Raw genomic sequence first — 17,145 nt, 5'->3', positions numbered from 1 at the left:
AATGTTCAGTGCCCACTTTTTTCTTTAACACCCACTATGACAAGAGATTCAAGTTTAAAGTCAAAACTACGTCCCCACATTTAAACTACAACTTTCCAGCATTTTTTTTAGTGACAACGGACTGTGTACCACGCAGACGAATAAGGTCTTGTTCGATCAAGTTGGTTACTTGTTCATTTACCATGAATGATTGTCACAGAAGATTTCTCATTTGTTTGAGTAATTATTTTTACATAAATATTAGTGAATACTACTTTGAAGAAAAACCACAAAAAGTACTTACCTTTATCTTCATGTTGATATTCTGTAATAACTATTTAATTTTTTTCTTTTAAATTTCGATTTAATATGGGAAAATGGAAACATGGATATGATTGTATATTCTTTCACGCATAATTAGAATTGGAAATTTTTATAATATTCATTTATGATTTAAAACCTCATACAGACAAAGAGGATGGCAAGAGGGAAGTAACTTATTGACTTATTTCAAATATGCAAAGAGGCAGAAGCGTCGGAATATAATTCAATTCTCTTATTTTGTTGTTTCACTGACTATGTATCTACAACACCGTACTCTAAAGCTAAATGACTAACAACTGCATTTTCCCCCACTGTCTGTTAAAACAAACTTTGAACTCTATATCTTCCGCACGGCTGAGTTCATGAAGATAATAAGTTACTAACTGATCATGTCATATTGGATACTACAAACAGGCGCATTTTGTAACACAAACATACAACTTCCATAGAGTTTTGGGGAAGTTTTAGTTTTAGGAAAGGATCAGATTTCTATCTCATTTTACGCGAGTTAATGATTATGAAAGCAATTATTCTCCATCGACCACACTAGTGTGACAACCTACTGATTATTCGAAAAACACGAGAAGTGTTTTCCCATTTGTAGCCTTTCTCTCTGATCAGTAACTTGGTTTCTTAATTTCTTTGAGCAAATCCATCGTTCGTTATTTTTTTTTTACAATGGAATTTGGAACCTCTCTGAAAGATGAATGAGCATGTATTGGCTCAGAATAAAATAGGTTAACCCTATAAAATAGTACAAGTTTTCTAGACTCACTTTACTGATAAGGGACCATTAAAGAAAGAACAAAGTCGGTTATATTCTTCATATTGCTACTGTTCCGCTTTCATAATATATTTTTACAGAGTTATTAAATTTAAATGGAGAGAAATAATTACTGTACTTCGATATATTTGAACTTAACAGAAAATAGTTGAGTAGAATGCTATAGATAAGGCATAAAGCAAAATGTCTGATATAGAAAAAAAAAGAATTATTCTTCTATAACTGCGACAGAAGTTATTGATAACCATGGCTTTTTAGGAAATTTCATGTGAATGAGATTTGGCTATAGAGGATTTATATTTTATTTTATTATTTTTTTTCCTCTTAACGTCGGAGTGGCTGGTTGAGTGGCTAGCGTGTTCCCTCTGCACCGAACAGGTCGCGGGTTCGAATCCTTTCATAGGCACGCATGATCGTGATTATCGGAGATGAATTTCATCGTCCTGTGTGAGACCACCACATCGCTTATCGGAGGCATGAAACGGCTTGAAAAAATCTTATGTTTGGCCTCTATATAAAATATATATTATTCATTCATTTATTATTTTTGGACAGCTTATGGCTACTGAGTCACACAAGGTGAAGTAACCAATCCTACCAAATAGAGCTAGACCAGACTTGCAGCGTTGATGTCAAAATTATTAATGAATACCAAGTGCTTTGCTATCATCATGCAGTGAACACCTGGGAAGAAACAATAATTCAGTTCCGCAGAAACCACAGTTTACTGGATGTGACTTCACTTGGCTTAGAGTATACGTGTGATTATTCTTTTGTGATAATTATACACATTTCCCAATTGTAATGGGCAAAATTTATCATAATATATTAAAAATGCGAATTCACAATATGGACGTCATTGAAGGGAGAGGGGAATAGATAAAATAATCGACAAGAAGCAATCGGAAACAAATCACACGAATTTCCAGAGCAAATTTAACAATAATGAAATGAATGAATGAGCTACATAAGGTACACCGTGGAAAGAAGTCAATGGGTAAGGTGCATCGTGTCATGTAACGAGTCTAATGTTTGTAGCCCGCATAAATTTGAGGAATATGATGCTCCCAAGTCAGTGCAACTGGGCCGGGTGAAATGGCTGACGGAGAGCTGTTCGACAAATTGTTGATAAATTGAACCATCCCAGGTCAACAATCAGTGATACCATACTGAGATGGAAGCACTAGAGTCAATTGCAAGTATTACCTGCGGTGAACGACCCACCACATTCACCGAACGCAACTGTAGGGTTCTACGAAGGATAATATGTAAAAATCGCCATCCGTCACCCGACACGTTGAATGTGGAATTATGGGGATCGACTGAAACATGAATCTCTGGCCTTCATGGAGCTCTGATCTCAAACCTATTGAACATTTGAACATCTGTGGGATGAGATCAATAGACGTCCGTCCCCAGAACAGTCCAGGACCTCATTACATGCCTACAGGAAGAATGGTACAAAATTCCCATTGATTGCTATCGTATGTTTGCGGAAACTATGCCCCATAATGTTGAAGTAACTGAAGCGAAAAGATCTTACAACTTATTATGGTGGTCGCCATGGCTGTTTGTTCCTCAAACTATGGTGTCTGTCGACTTCTTTCCAAGAATTGTGTGCAAAGTCCTGATCGTTTCCCATCTGTTATATGCAAGAAAGATAGAAGAGAAAGCACGAGATGGGAGAAGTGATTATGAATGAAACAGAGCGTTTAGATTTCTTGTGAAATACAAAAGGACACATCCACATCACTATTGGCACAAATGGCACTGCTAACAAAGAAACAATATGCTAGATGGATAGTATAATGAACTTGTTAAGAAAAAGAATAGAGTTTAGTCTAGATATCAAACTATCCAATATTCGGTCCAGGGACGACAGCAGGGGAATAATGCCCATTGCCTTTGTATTTTAATTTAAGACGTGAAACAGCGTACACAACTGCTGAAGGTTGGAATTTATTTCTTGGAAGAAGAACTATTTGAAAGATGGCAGACTGCGTTTGAATAGAAAAGAGTCAATGCGTTAGCAGATATGATAAATGCTTTTGTTACTAGAGATTATAAATAGAATGGAAGAGTACAAATGTGTAAACATATAAAATAGGTGTTTTTCATTTCAGAGTATTAATACTGCAACCTACTTATGTATCATGAGAGTATGCATTTTTAATACTTAATAAAGAACTCTTTTTCTAGTTGATATATGAACTTTATTATTTATTCGATTATTCGAAAGAAAATGAAAAAAATATTTTGACTAATATATTAATGTATTAAAATAAAATTTACACAGATATGACAAATTCTATTAATCAGACCATTCGTATTTGATGTGTTCAAGAAGCAAAATTTATTATTTGTATGTTTTTGGCTCACTTGATACTAAATGGTAAATAAACTACAACTTGTTGCTTGTTAGCAGTATCAAGGCTACACAAGAAATTGGTTGATGAAGACAAGTATTTGCCATCTTAGTGGAGAAAATATTGCAATCTGCTTTTTCTATTCAGTATAATTGCCAAGTAACGTGTCTGAATATGATGTTAACTTTGACAGTGCTCTCAAATTGTTGTACACTCTGCTAAGAAAATAAATATCCTTAACAAGTTAAGAATTTAAAGGCAACTGCGTTCCCGTTCTATTTTCTAATGCCGTTGAACTATTTCTGTCTTTCGTTAAATTTCTTCGTGTAACTTCTAAGATTAAACCACAAAGTTAATCCATTTAATTTTTTAGCATTTCCGGAAGTGGACTGACGCGTCCACTTACCTTTGTCCTGTGGAGGTTAACGAAGATCGTCCGCGTCCTAAAATGCATATTGCTAAGTACAGTGATATGAACTTGGTGTACGACCAGCTACTACTATCGGCTAATTAAGGTGAAAAAGGCTAATTAAGGTGATTAATACTGATAGTGTATTAAGGTGGCTAATACTAATTCTAATAGGCTAGTAAGATGACTACCATTACTACTAATACTAATAGAAACTTTGAAACCTAACAGTGCCTGTTAGGCTTCAGAGTTGATATTCCCGCTGTGTTTCTTTCGACATAGTTCCATCTTTCTCAGCATCCAGTTAGTTTATCATTTAGGGTGTATACATTCCACATTTTTCTAATATCTTCATTTCTGATATGATCGAATCTTGTAGAATTTTCTACTTATGTTAGGAATTTCATTTCTCCTTTAAATTTTAATAAATAATCTTGTTAGGGTCTTACGTAATCTCTACATTAATATACTTGTGATCATTCTTGACAAAATTTCATCTTTTTTTCTGGTTTTTGCTTTTAAAGCTCTACTCATTTCTTCGAATCTGTTTTGAACTCTACTCAGCTTTTGAAAATGTCAGTTCCATTATTAAATGTAATGTTGATGCTGAACCAAAAATAGTTGAACTCTGTTTCTTGTTCGAGATGTAGACAACTATTTTTTGTTTTACTGAGAATTTTCCAATTAAAAAATGCTTTAGTTTTAGGATATGAAAATTTCATATTATAATCTTCAGAATATTGCTAGAATTAAAAAAAATGAGTTTTTATTTTATCGCTTAATTAAGCGATAATTAAGCGATAATTTTATCGCTTAATTATCGCTTAATTTTAATAAAAAAGTGCTCCATCAAGAGAAACTTGATAATACAACTTAATGCTTGTATCAATTTCTTTTTTCCATTAAGGTATGATGTCATTTATATACAGAGTAAATAAAGATAATGATTGTATCTAATTTTAATTCTTGATTAATAACAATTCATCGGAATGGTCATTTAAAATGATTTTTTGTTCTTTATATGCTTTGACTTGTTTGTATCAGGTATTTTCGATATTCAGTTAGCTTCGTGATTTGCCATAGTCAATAAAAACCATGACATAAAAAAAGCTTCGTCCTTTATTGACTTTGTAAAGGTGCTTTTAGATAGTCACTGAACCGTGAACGTAATTTTCAATGTTCCTTATAAAATTTTCGCATTACTCCTCATGTTCTTCACCTATTATGTTTTTGGCTACATTTCTTTGAGTTCTATACATTTCTGCCTCGTTTTTCTTCTAGTGTAGATAAGTAAAATGTGCTATTTGGTTTTATTTCATGCTAACATTTAAACCATGTTTTTCGTGATTTATTTATTTTTAATCCTTAAAGTTCAGTACCTTTTTTAAAAATATATTTTTATATTTCCCCATTCATCTTCAACATACATCGTCTTTAATAAGGGCCTTTTCTATAATTTATTTATTCTTTATTAGTAAAGGTTTTTGATATCTTAATCTTGTCACAAGTATACTTCAATTTTATTTATTTTATAGGATCAGTATTTTGGGGTCAGTATTTTATAGGGTCAGAAAAATGTCAGTTTCTCAGAAGGCGTATATGTGTAGAACCTATGGTGCTAGTTTTCTATTTACAATTATGTAATAGTTAAGAGATCCGCAACCTTCTAGTATTCCAGATATATTTTTATATATTTTTTAGTTAGTTTCAATTTTCATTTATCAGATTCTCGCAAAAATGTCTATAACATTACCATTACAAAAGAGTTGATTATCAACCTTGCATTAAGATATCCCGCTGTAATTACACTAAAATTTGTGTTGCATCTATTGTTTACACAGTTCTTCGTAAAATTTCCTTTTCTTCTTTTGTCTTCCATTGTCTGGTGTATAGACTCCAAAAATAATAAGATGTCCTCTAAACATCTTCAATTTTACTACTTTAATTCTTTCACTTATTGTGTAAAATTCTATTGCATCTTTCCATTTTTTTGTTTGTTTTAAAAGAACAGCATCAAGGCAAACTGCAATTTCATTCTGAGCTGATCAACTACAATGTGGATTGTTTCCAGATATAATTTCCATTTTTTCGTGTCTTTAGGGTTTTTTCCCCTTTTTGTTCTAAAATGATAGTCATGTTCACATGTTTAGTTGCTTCATTATTTCTTTTTCTTCGTCGTTAGTTGCTGATACTCAAACATTCCACGTTGCTAAAAATAATGTTAGTTTTGATCTCCCCCCCTTATTTGGTCGCAATTCACTGTTCCCGATCGATGTACTTTTTTTTTTTGTAGCTGAGAAGTAGTCAGTTTTTGTTTGAAAAGGATCCTAACTTTACGGAGATAACATACCATTGGAATCAGATTCACCAGATGACTTGTTTAAAGAATATGTTCTGTCTACCTGGAATGCTCTCTAGTGACGTTCATTGTTTAGGATAATGAGATAGCAGTTTAGAAGGTTTCATACTCTAGCGAGCGAATGTCATGCTTCAGCCGATTCTTTGCCACAACTTGAAGACTCACGTGATGATACGTTAAGTAACTTTTACAGTCCTTTTTCTCCTCTTTATATTTTGATGAGTCACGCATTTGAATTAATAGCTTTTCGGTACATCTCTTCAGTCTATATAATTATTATGTAATTTGAAAGCAGTAAGAATTTACTCTGATGTATAGATGGTCCGAAGCTTATTAAACACAATGTAAGTTGCATAATGTAAATGAAAAAGTACCAAAGAATTTGTGTAAAGTATGCACTGATTTAAAGTATTCGTTTTATACAAATAATAAAGATGCTCTATAACAAAATAGATTATTTGTAATGGAAACAAATATATATAAACAAATAGGAGCTAAATAACATATTTCGTTACAACCTAAAGATGATCCGTTTAGTCCCATCACTTTCTTTTGTCAATACGATCACAGTATCCGTGAAAGTTATCTAATCGCCCATTTGAAGTTTTAAAATCAATTATATAACTTTATAGAAGAATTTCCAGATTATTATTTGAATCATAGGTCCACAAAAGGAATTTTTATGACTACCTGTACACAATTATTTAAACATCAATTTATACATTGAAGAACCTACAACCGTTTCCTTTAGAAAGAATATTGATTCTGTTTCCATTTTTTTTTCTTTTTTGAACTATTGATTTTCAATTATGACTACTGTGAAACTTGTTTGTAAATGGTTCGAAATGTTTCACTAATCATAAATTTCACCGTTTCTCTTTCATGGCCTACTCTATCACTTCTAATTCATCATTTAATGTTAACAGCTTTTGAAAGATATTGACCTAAAAGGGAGTTTTACATCTCGAAAATTTCTATGAACCATCCAAAAAGTTGCCACATTTTTGATGTGCAATTGCTTGAAGGGAACGCAATGAAACCTTCTGAAATATGGATAATAATTCCAGATTATAAATACAAAGAAAACACGCAGGAAAATAGTTTCTAAATTACATCAAATATTCATTGAGCCTAGTATCTTTAAGTCGCTCATTTTACTAGCAAAGTGACGATCCCCTTTGATGCGATCGACTCTTGATACTTCACTGAATTGTAATTTTCACCTGATAAAACTAAATTAAATTCAAGTATTCCGTACTACCATGATTACAATTCTGGGTTTGGTGGAATCTTTGGAATTTCTTCTGCCATTTTATAATAATAAAGCCTCGTTACATGAAAGAAGCGTTACTATTGCACATTAATAATAACAGTAAATGCCGATTATGCCATCAGAAAGATGAGATTGTAGAACATCTAATCAGTGCCTGCAGCAAAATAGCTCAAACGGACTATAAATACCGCTTATTACATATAATAAGCGGTATTGTTGTAGATCTACAACATTGCTTATTATATACAGTATATTCTATGTTGGCTTTATGCCCAAAACTCTATTTGTACACACAATATGTGAAAGTATGCAACGAACATTTCATCAGCAGCCGGGAATAATAATTTGTTCTTGTTGCAGAAACCGATAAGAGGCGGACACACACGAGACAAAATGATTTCTCTGTTCCAAAGCCGGACGAACATCTCGATATGCATTCTCTACGAATGTCGAGTGGAAAAATAATAACCACGATTATGAAATAAAAATTAATAAATCATCTGACGCCTTTCATTCCTCAAAGGGAGGCGGAGTTCCATTAGCTCTTTTTGAAGACTAGTGAGTAGTCTTTACCATCCTTCAATATCCTTCAAACATTTACTAATTAACAACAAGCCCGAACTATGAATAAAATCAACGCTTTTCACGAAAGAGAGAGAGAGAGAGAGAGAGAGGGGAGAGAGAGAGAAAGAGGGGAGAGAGAGAGAGAGAGAGAGAGAGAGAGAGAGAGAGAGAGAGAGAGAATGTTGCAAATAAATCGCACTATATTTATTGAGGCGGTGAACATAACTGATACACAGTCAAAACAAGATATCATTTAAACAACAATTTGACTGGTGACAGAGCAATTCAGATTCCGCCCACGAATCTGGGCATAGTCTGTCAGGTAACGTTGCAAAATACGGACTGTTCCAAAGTAATGCGGTTTGTTGTAGATCATACGCACTTTGTTGATGTTTAATTCTTATAAACAGTTGGACAGATTCTTTGAAATTGCACCAAGTGCACCGATAACAATTGGGATTATTTTGGTGTGTTTAAGTCACAGCCGCCCAACTTCGATTGCCAGATCTCGATATTCAGTAATTTTTTCCAGTTCTTTGTTGTTAATGTTGTTATCAGTGGATACTGCAATATTGATAATCCAAACCTGTTGAAGTTCGATAATTGTGATGTCAGGTCTATTGTGTTCCAAATGCCCATCAGCTTGTATTATAAAGTCCCAGAGAATTTTTGCTGTTTCATTTTCCAGTACTGTCTCTATTTTATGCTGCCACCAGTTATTAGAAGTAGGAAAGCCATATTTTTTGCATGCATACCAATGAATTATTTTAGCCATTTGATCATGGCGGTATTTATAGTCGGTTTGAGCTATTTTGCTGCAGGCACTGATTAGATGTGCTACAGTCTCATCTTTATGATCGCATAATCTGCATTTACTGTTATTATTGATGTTCAAAATGTTTACTTTGATTGCATTAGTTTGTAAACCCTGATCCTGATCCTGATCTACAACAAATCCTTCTGTTTCTTTTTTAATATGCCAGCCAGGCTGGCCGGGTGGTTAGCGTATCCGCTATCCAGCCAAAATGCTGCGGGTTGGAATCCCGTCGTGGGCATGGATGTTTGTGATTGTTTTTCGAAATACTAGTGGTGGTCGGCGGTAGATGGCGTTGGTGCAGTTGGTGGATTGAGTGGTGGAGACAGAGTTGTAGAGCAGGTGCCCTCCCTCGATGAGTCTTTAGACTCCCTGGTGGTGTCAAATAATAATAATATTCATATTGTAGCCATTGCCACATCTTGTTCACGTCAATTTTTTCCTCAGTATCTCGAAGAAATTGGCCATGAAAGGGTTCATTTTTGCAGTGCACATATCGGTGAACCGATTTGTCAATAGTAAACGGATTTGTTTACTATTGCTTTTAGAAGGCCCTCATTTGTAATTGCTTGAAACATTTGCTCACAGCTGTTGTCGATGTAACTTTTTAAACTAATGTATTCTTCCACAATCTGTTTCACTTGCAACAATCTCATCTACCTAGAATAGGTGGACGAGTAGGTATAACCGGTCAACATCACTTCGTGGATGTAATGCATGATGCATAGTCGTTGATTTCTAGTTTTGTGGTCCAATTTGTCCAGGTCTTGTTTTGTTCAATTTATTTATGCCAGCTGTGTATCGGATCACTGGTATAGCCCAAGAATACATTTCTATAATTATGTTTAATTCATTTAGTTTTGTTTTGGGAATATTTCTAAATCTTTTGATGTATTCTGCTGCTGCCTGTTTCTTTTTTTTTTTTTTAATTTCGACTGGAGAATATCATTGGCTGCTAATATTCCTTGGTATTTATAGTGTCCGTTAGCTGAAATTGCTTTTATATATTTCTCTTGATCAAAATTAAAATTACTAGTGACAATACTTTTCCCTCGTTTAATAGATAAAATTGCGCATTTATTTAAACCAAATTCCATTTTGATGTCCTGACTGAAAATGTGAATTGTGTTCAGTAAAAAGTCTATTTGCTGGGCCGAATTTCCATATAACTTCAAGTCATCCATATACAACAGATGGCAATTTTTAATATTATATTTAGGAATTTCATATCCAAGTTTTGTTTTCTTCAAAATCATAGACAAAGATATCAAAGAAATGTTGAAGAGCAATGGTGACAAGGAATCACCTTCGAAAATTCCACATTGAATGCTAATATCACCGAATCGCTTATTATTGACTACTAAAGCTGTTTTCCATAATTTTATATCAGCGGTCAGAAAGGAACGTATGTTTTTGCTAATTCTAAATATTTGTAGTGATTTTAGGATCCAGTAGTGTGGGAGATAATCGAATGCTTTCTTATATTCTATCCATGCTAAGTTTAAGTTAGTGTTTCGTGTTTTTGATTTTATGAGAATCATTTTATGAGCAAGGATCTGGTCTTTTGTTCCACTAGATTTTGGAAAATTGTATTTTTGTTCAATCGGATAAATCAGATTATCTGATAAGTAGTTGTATATGGAATTTGCTATGATTGCAGTGAACAGCTTAAGCATAGCTGGTAGGCATGTTATTGGAAGTTAGTGATCTGTCATCCAGTCTTCCACTGAGACTGACTGCAACAAATAATTAAACTGTTCTGCCATTCGACTATGTAGACTGGTTAGATGCTTTAAACAAAATCCATATAGTTCGTCACTGCGAGGTGCACTCCAGTGTTTTAATTTTTTTTTTGCTTCTGCAATGACCATTTCTATAGAGGTAATGACATTTTGCATTTGTTTTTGTTTCATTTCTGATTCTATTTCTTTAATCAATGAGGGCTTATTTATTATGTTCAACAGGATTATCCCAGATTGACTTCCAAAATTTGAGTGTTTCTTCTTTTTCTGGTGAATGATTGTTTGCAACGTCAATTCTTTAAGTCTCTTCAAAGACTTAAAGAATTGACAGTCGAAATGTTATACATATTTTATACATTGGTTCAGTCGAAATTTTATACATATTTTCTAGAAATTGTTTGCACAGAAAATTAAAAGATATGAAGAATAATCTTCATATCTTTTAATTTTCTGTGCATTCGCTATAATTTGTTTAGCTCTTCGGTAGTTTCAGCAATTGTTTCAGCAATTGTCGACTAAATTATATGTGTTAATCAGTTTGTTTTTAATGTTATTATTTTTCAGCCGTCCTTCTTTAATTTGCTCATATCAGCATGACTTTACTTTCCAACCGGATTTTCCATGGTGCAGATTGTTTCATCCTCGGCTTTTGCTCTTGCGGTTTGCAACCAAGATTCACTGTAACGATATAGGCTGTGCTGTATAGGACAGTGTCCTTTACACTGTTGGTTGTGATGGTTTTAATTACAGCATTTGGGGCTAAGAGGAGCTGTTTTAGCTTAGATTTATGTAAAGCTTTTAATGGTGGTAGTGTTTTACGATCATTTATGGAGTTCATATTTTCCAATATCCAGACTTCATTTTACACTGCACTTTTGTCAAACAGTCTGAGATATGTTGTCAACTTGATGCTTACTGAGTTGAATTCCAAAGTTTGATATAGCTACCTCCTGATGATTTGCAGTTACTGGAGTTGTTGGTTTATTAGGTAATTCTTGCAGCTCAAGTTCAGTAAATATTTTCTTAGGAAAATGAAATTCTTTTGTCCATAAGTCTTTGTTGTTGTTGTTGTTCTTCTTCTTCTTCTTCTTCTTTAGTACTGATGTAGTACTGATTATAGTACTGATGGCTCTTCCAGAGACATTCTCTATAGTCAGCACAAAAGTATTTCCTACTACAACCAAGAATTAATTTTTCCCTCACACGAGAAATTTCCAGAAATGGACTCTTACCCATGTCTTTTCTATTGCTCCTATCCTCAGAACAAAAATTATATGACGTAATGATGTAGCAGACATCATTATTCGCATATATGATAATTCATAATCCCGTTATTACACTAATTATCCGTTTCTGTACCTCTCCAAAGTGTTTCTTCATTATTTCCTAGTCCAGACAACCAGATCTATGTGCAGTAATCTAAGTGCTGCCTTATCAGCGTCTTATATAAAGGAACTACCACACACACACACACACGCACGCACGCACGCACGCACGCACGCACGCACGCACGCACGCACGCACGCACGCACACACACACACACACACACACACACACACACACACACACACACACACACACACACACACACACACACACACACCTATTAATGAGAAGGACATCGAACTCAGCTTCAATGTCCTTCTCATTAATAGGTGAGACAGATGGTTGATGTATCAGAGGCAATGGATCTGCGGTTGTCCGAATTGATCCGTAAAACCTAATTTTAGAAATTTCTTAGGAGCGATTGTTGTCTCAATCCCTCCCCAGTCCAATACATTCACCTATACAGTGGCAAGGCAAAACATTGCTAGGCTCACTTTGTCTCCGTATGGGTTCAGTTGGTGAGCTCAGTCACCAAAATATCTCATCTCCGTAGCTCAGTTGGTATAGGCGATGCCCTTTGGTCGGAAAGACCTGTGTTCGATTCGCGTCAATGACGCGAGGAAAACCTTATTCTGATCTCTTTCGAATAAAGGTGAGTTAGCCGGTCTCATACAGAGCTGAAGAGTTTTTTTTCCCACTGAAACTCGAGTGTTTTTGTCCCTCCGGATAGGCAAACCCGCCTAAAGAACACACGCAACTGACAGACAAAAATACATTAGAACGAATAACTTCATGTTGGTTTCATAAGATGGTGCGTACATCCCATAGGGGACTCAAGGTCGCTGTATCATCTTACGCTAATAATAATAATAATAATAATAATTCATAGAAACTATCCATATCTCTTTGTCTATATGGTGGTATGGTTGTCCATACCACTACAATATTTCGTATAACCTTTATCTTCTTCTCTAGCATCATACGAAGAATACTTACCTTGTATACTTCCTCCATCAATAGAATATACAAGATTAAATCTGTAGATCCTAAAAATTAATACAACTCGACAATTAGCTACAGTAAACTCTTAACTTCAGTCATTTTCCTTCCCATCCTTCTCTCCTATTCAGATCTTCTGAAGGACCAATATATATCCGGGGATCGTTATTAGGAATGATATATCGGCATCATTCGGAATAATCATCCCTAGATTTTATTAACTATGAACAACTGAATATATTCCTGTAATCCGTAAAGGGTGAATGATACTTACTCAAACCCTGTGGAACTCAATTTGTAACATTGATTACAGACATAATTCTGGTTGGTCGAGTGGATAATGCTTCTGTTTTTGAAGCAATAGGCTATAGTTTCAAATCACACCGTGGATATGGATTTTTTGAATGATTTTAGGTGGCAATAAATTTCATCGACCAATAAATTCGTGGTATGACTATACAAAAACAGCGAAATAAAGAAAATCACGTGACCTAGTAGACAGTATTTCTGCAATAGCACCGGAAGTCATATCACACGTATGACCGATGCGGCACTGCGTGTAAGATAATGAATGAATGCGTCGCCATGCAAAAGGCTAGAAATCCTTCGGTGGCAAATAATGAAACCCATCGAATTTCAAAAGGAAACACATAGTTCATATTAATGGAACAAAAGCTATGGAATCATGAATTGTAGTATAGCAGCAAGTCAAATCAGTATTAAAATTCTAGCAACGTTCGGAAAAAGATATACATAAGAATTAATAAATATATAAAATATTGAGTCTTCACACGAGCAGTGTGAAGCGACACTCCTTCTCACTGTATGAGATCAACTTTATTCATCGGAGGAATGCTAAATGAAATAAATGTATCCTGCGCAGAAACTAAAGTGAAGAAGGAATTCGTGGAGGAAGGAATGCAGCTTGAAGGTCAAGAAATTATACTGCGTATTTCCTGATATTCAAGATTAGGCTGAATGTCAAGGGATAATCGTTTCCTAACCTTCAGCCATAGTTAGACAGGTTGAATTTATTTAAATATTAAGTAAATCTGAAGACATGTCTTTTTAATAAAACAGTATGAAGTCTAATTAGAATATCCCTAGACACAAAAAAAGTTCAGAAATTCTCTTGTTTACATTTGAGGTATTTTAATGTACGTAATAAATACCAATAAATGTGGATGGTAATATGGATAAGTGGATAATCAACTTATAACTGGGACAGCCAATACAGTCCACTTCAGGTCAGTAGAGTTATTTGTTTATATAACTTAAGAGTCTGAGTTTGTTCAATCAATTAATGTTAGTCTTATAAATTCGTCCATAACCAAGTGACAGGTGAAATAATCGTTGAACATTAGATAAGCAGGTGTAAAATGACAATGGGATTTATGCAGCGAATAAAAAAAATGGGGAAAAAATAAAAATTAACAATACTGAAAGTCTGCCACGATATTTTTATAATCCCACCTATAAAAGTTTAAATCCTTTGAACATTAGCGCCGTTATATCTAAACTATATGGACTTTTTCGGTTGATAGTGAGTTAGCTGATCTCACATGGTGGTAGCAGGTTTTTTCCCTCCCAGAAACTCGGGTTTTTCATCCCGCATACAGACAAATCGGTCTCCAGAACACACGCAATTTACAGACAAAAATACTGTTGTTGGTGATGATGGGCGATAGATGGCGTTGATGGAAGTAGTTGGAGAATTAAGTAGTAGTGGAGAGGATGAGATGTATTTAGCGAAGTAGGGTAGTGTGCTCCCCCAACGTTGAGTCCTTGGACTCCCTGGAGGTGTCACGTAATAATAATAATAATAATAATAATCATAATAATAATAATAATATGTACTACGCTTTCCGCTTTTCTTTTGTGGGACGTATTATAAGTCCTTCTTTGAACGCTTAAAGCTTTAAGTACAGAATATGTATGTCAGATTAGAAGTAAAGTTGCAGATTTATATAGGAATCTAAGCTGCTTCTAGCTGAAATTTATTAGCGGTGTCTGGAAACATATTACGCAGACCTTCCTATAAGAAATACATAAACGGTATAGTTTGAGAAGTGACTACATAACTATGATCTGTAGTGAAAATTTTATATATAATAATATGTCTACTAAAGTAATCCGTATTTATGGTTTTACAATGCGGATTTACCGGTGAATTTAAACACATTCTACCTATATCCTTTTCAAAATGTATTGTTTACTTTTATAACTACATTCTGCTACACTCGGGTGTCTAGACTAAGTGATATACGACTTACTGCAAGACTCCACAACAAGTGAGCCCAGACATTTAAACAGAAATAGCGAGAAATAGCCTTGAGTATAACCCAGTGAAACTCCAGTAGTGCTATTTTGGTTTTATAAAATAAAAATAACTAAAATAAACTTTAAAAAAAAGGAAGCAACAAAGACTTATTGCTTATTAATATTAATAAATAATAATTAATAATAATAAAATATTATTATATATTTAGAATTATGATGCATGAATAATATAAATAAATAATTAAAAACGGAAATGACAAACATAATAAATCTGGTAAGTGAAAAGGAACGCTTAGTATGCTAGAAAAGAATCAGCGAAGACAGAAAAGACTTGGATTGTTCATATAAGTATAAAAATCATTTTAGCAGACATATTGGTGACTCCATGAAGTAAATAAAATGTCTAGAATGCCCTACGACTCTTTTATGATAAGCCTGACTAAGAAAGTCAAACCTCTATTATGCTAAAACAAATAGGTACATAAATATAAGTAGAATTAACATGAAATTGCCTTAAGTAAGCTCAACGATTGGATATTTTTTACTCTGGCATCTGCTCCAAAAGCATTGATAGCTGCTACAACACATCAAGATTAGCAGATCACAAATATATCATACACACTGAAAGACACGGTAGACAGCATGAAAAATAACTGAACGATTCTTTGATTTTTTTTAATGAAATTTAATATGGAGATGGACTTTAAGAAGTCCATTGACTTCTTTTGATTAATTTTAGATGCAATTTAATTTAGTCAAGGACACTAAAGAAAAAAATAATAATATAATACAGTAATAGTAATATAGAAATTTTAGGCATACCAGAATATCCTAAGAGGTTATCGATAAGATATATAAAACTGTAAAATTAAAAGAGGAATACGAAATAAAAGGGGTTTCCGAAAAGTAAGGTAATACATTTTTTTTTCTTAATAATGGTGAAAGGATATGAGATGAAACTCGGTGGACAGATAGCTCTGTTAATAACGTTCAAAAAGAACTGCATTGCAATGGCGCTACTGTCGCCTCATACATCCATTGGCAAGTAGGCGGATAACAAAACAGGTTCGTAAAGTTATTCCTTCTTTTTTGCAAGCAAAAGGGTCTTCACGAAATGACATTCAGAGTGAAATGGTTGCTGTGTATGGGGAAAAGGTGATGTCAAAGAAGCAGTTTTTTTCTTTTGTTTTTGGTTCAATGAATTTAAAGCGTGCCGTGGTGACAATCGACATTGGGCGGAATGCCTTCATCGAGCAAGACAGAAGAAAACATTTTGCGCATTAAGGGCATCGCTCTTGGAGACCGGCGAGTGAAACTGCGTGAAATTGCACAAATGGTGAACGTGAGTAAGTTCATCATTTACGAAATTATTTACGATGTCCTTGGCTTTTGAAAAGTGTGCTCCCGCTGGGTGCTCTGGCAATTGTCAGTGGAGCACAGAACGACACGCATGCGGAAGTGTCTGGAGAATCTGTTGCGATACAGCGACAAAAGGCGTGGGTTTTCTCGCTCGCCCAGTCACAGGAAACGAAACTAGGTTCATCACTTCATCGCGGAGAACAAAGAACATTCCATGATCTGGAAACATTCACAATCTTCTGTGCGCAAAAAATTCAAAAAACTATTCCCACTGTTCTGTTGGTGGACTTCTTTCCGAAGGCAGGAACAATCGATACAGAGCTTTACTGACACACACACACACACACACACACACACACACACACACACACACACACACACACACACACACACACACACACACACACACACACACACACACACACACACACACACACACACAAACTCTGCCCCCCCCACTACAGTCCAGACCCAGACATAGCGCCTTTACACTTCCATTTTTTCGGCCCGCTCTCAAGAAACACCTTTCCGGATGGCATTTCACTATGGATGAGAAAGTTCATCAC

This window comes from Typopeltis vanoorti, chromosome 2, assembly GCF_054136105.1.
Source record: "Typopeltis vanoorti isolate ZY-2024b chromosome 2, IOZ_Tvanoo_1.0, whole genome shotgun sequence".
In the NCBI taxonomy this organism is placed as follows: domain Eukaryota; kingdom Metazoa; phylum Arthropoda; class Arachnida; order Uropygi; family Thelyphonidae; genus Typopeltis; species Typopeltis vanoorti.
Note: the sequence above shows the minus strand (reverse complement) of the source record.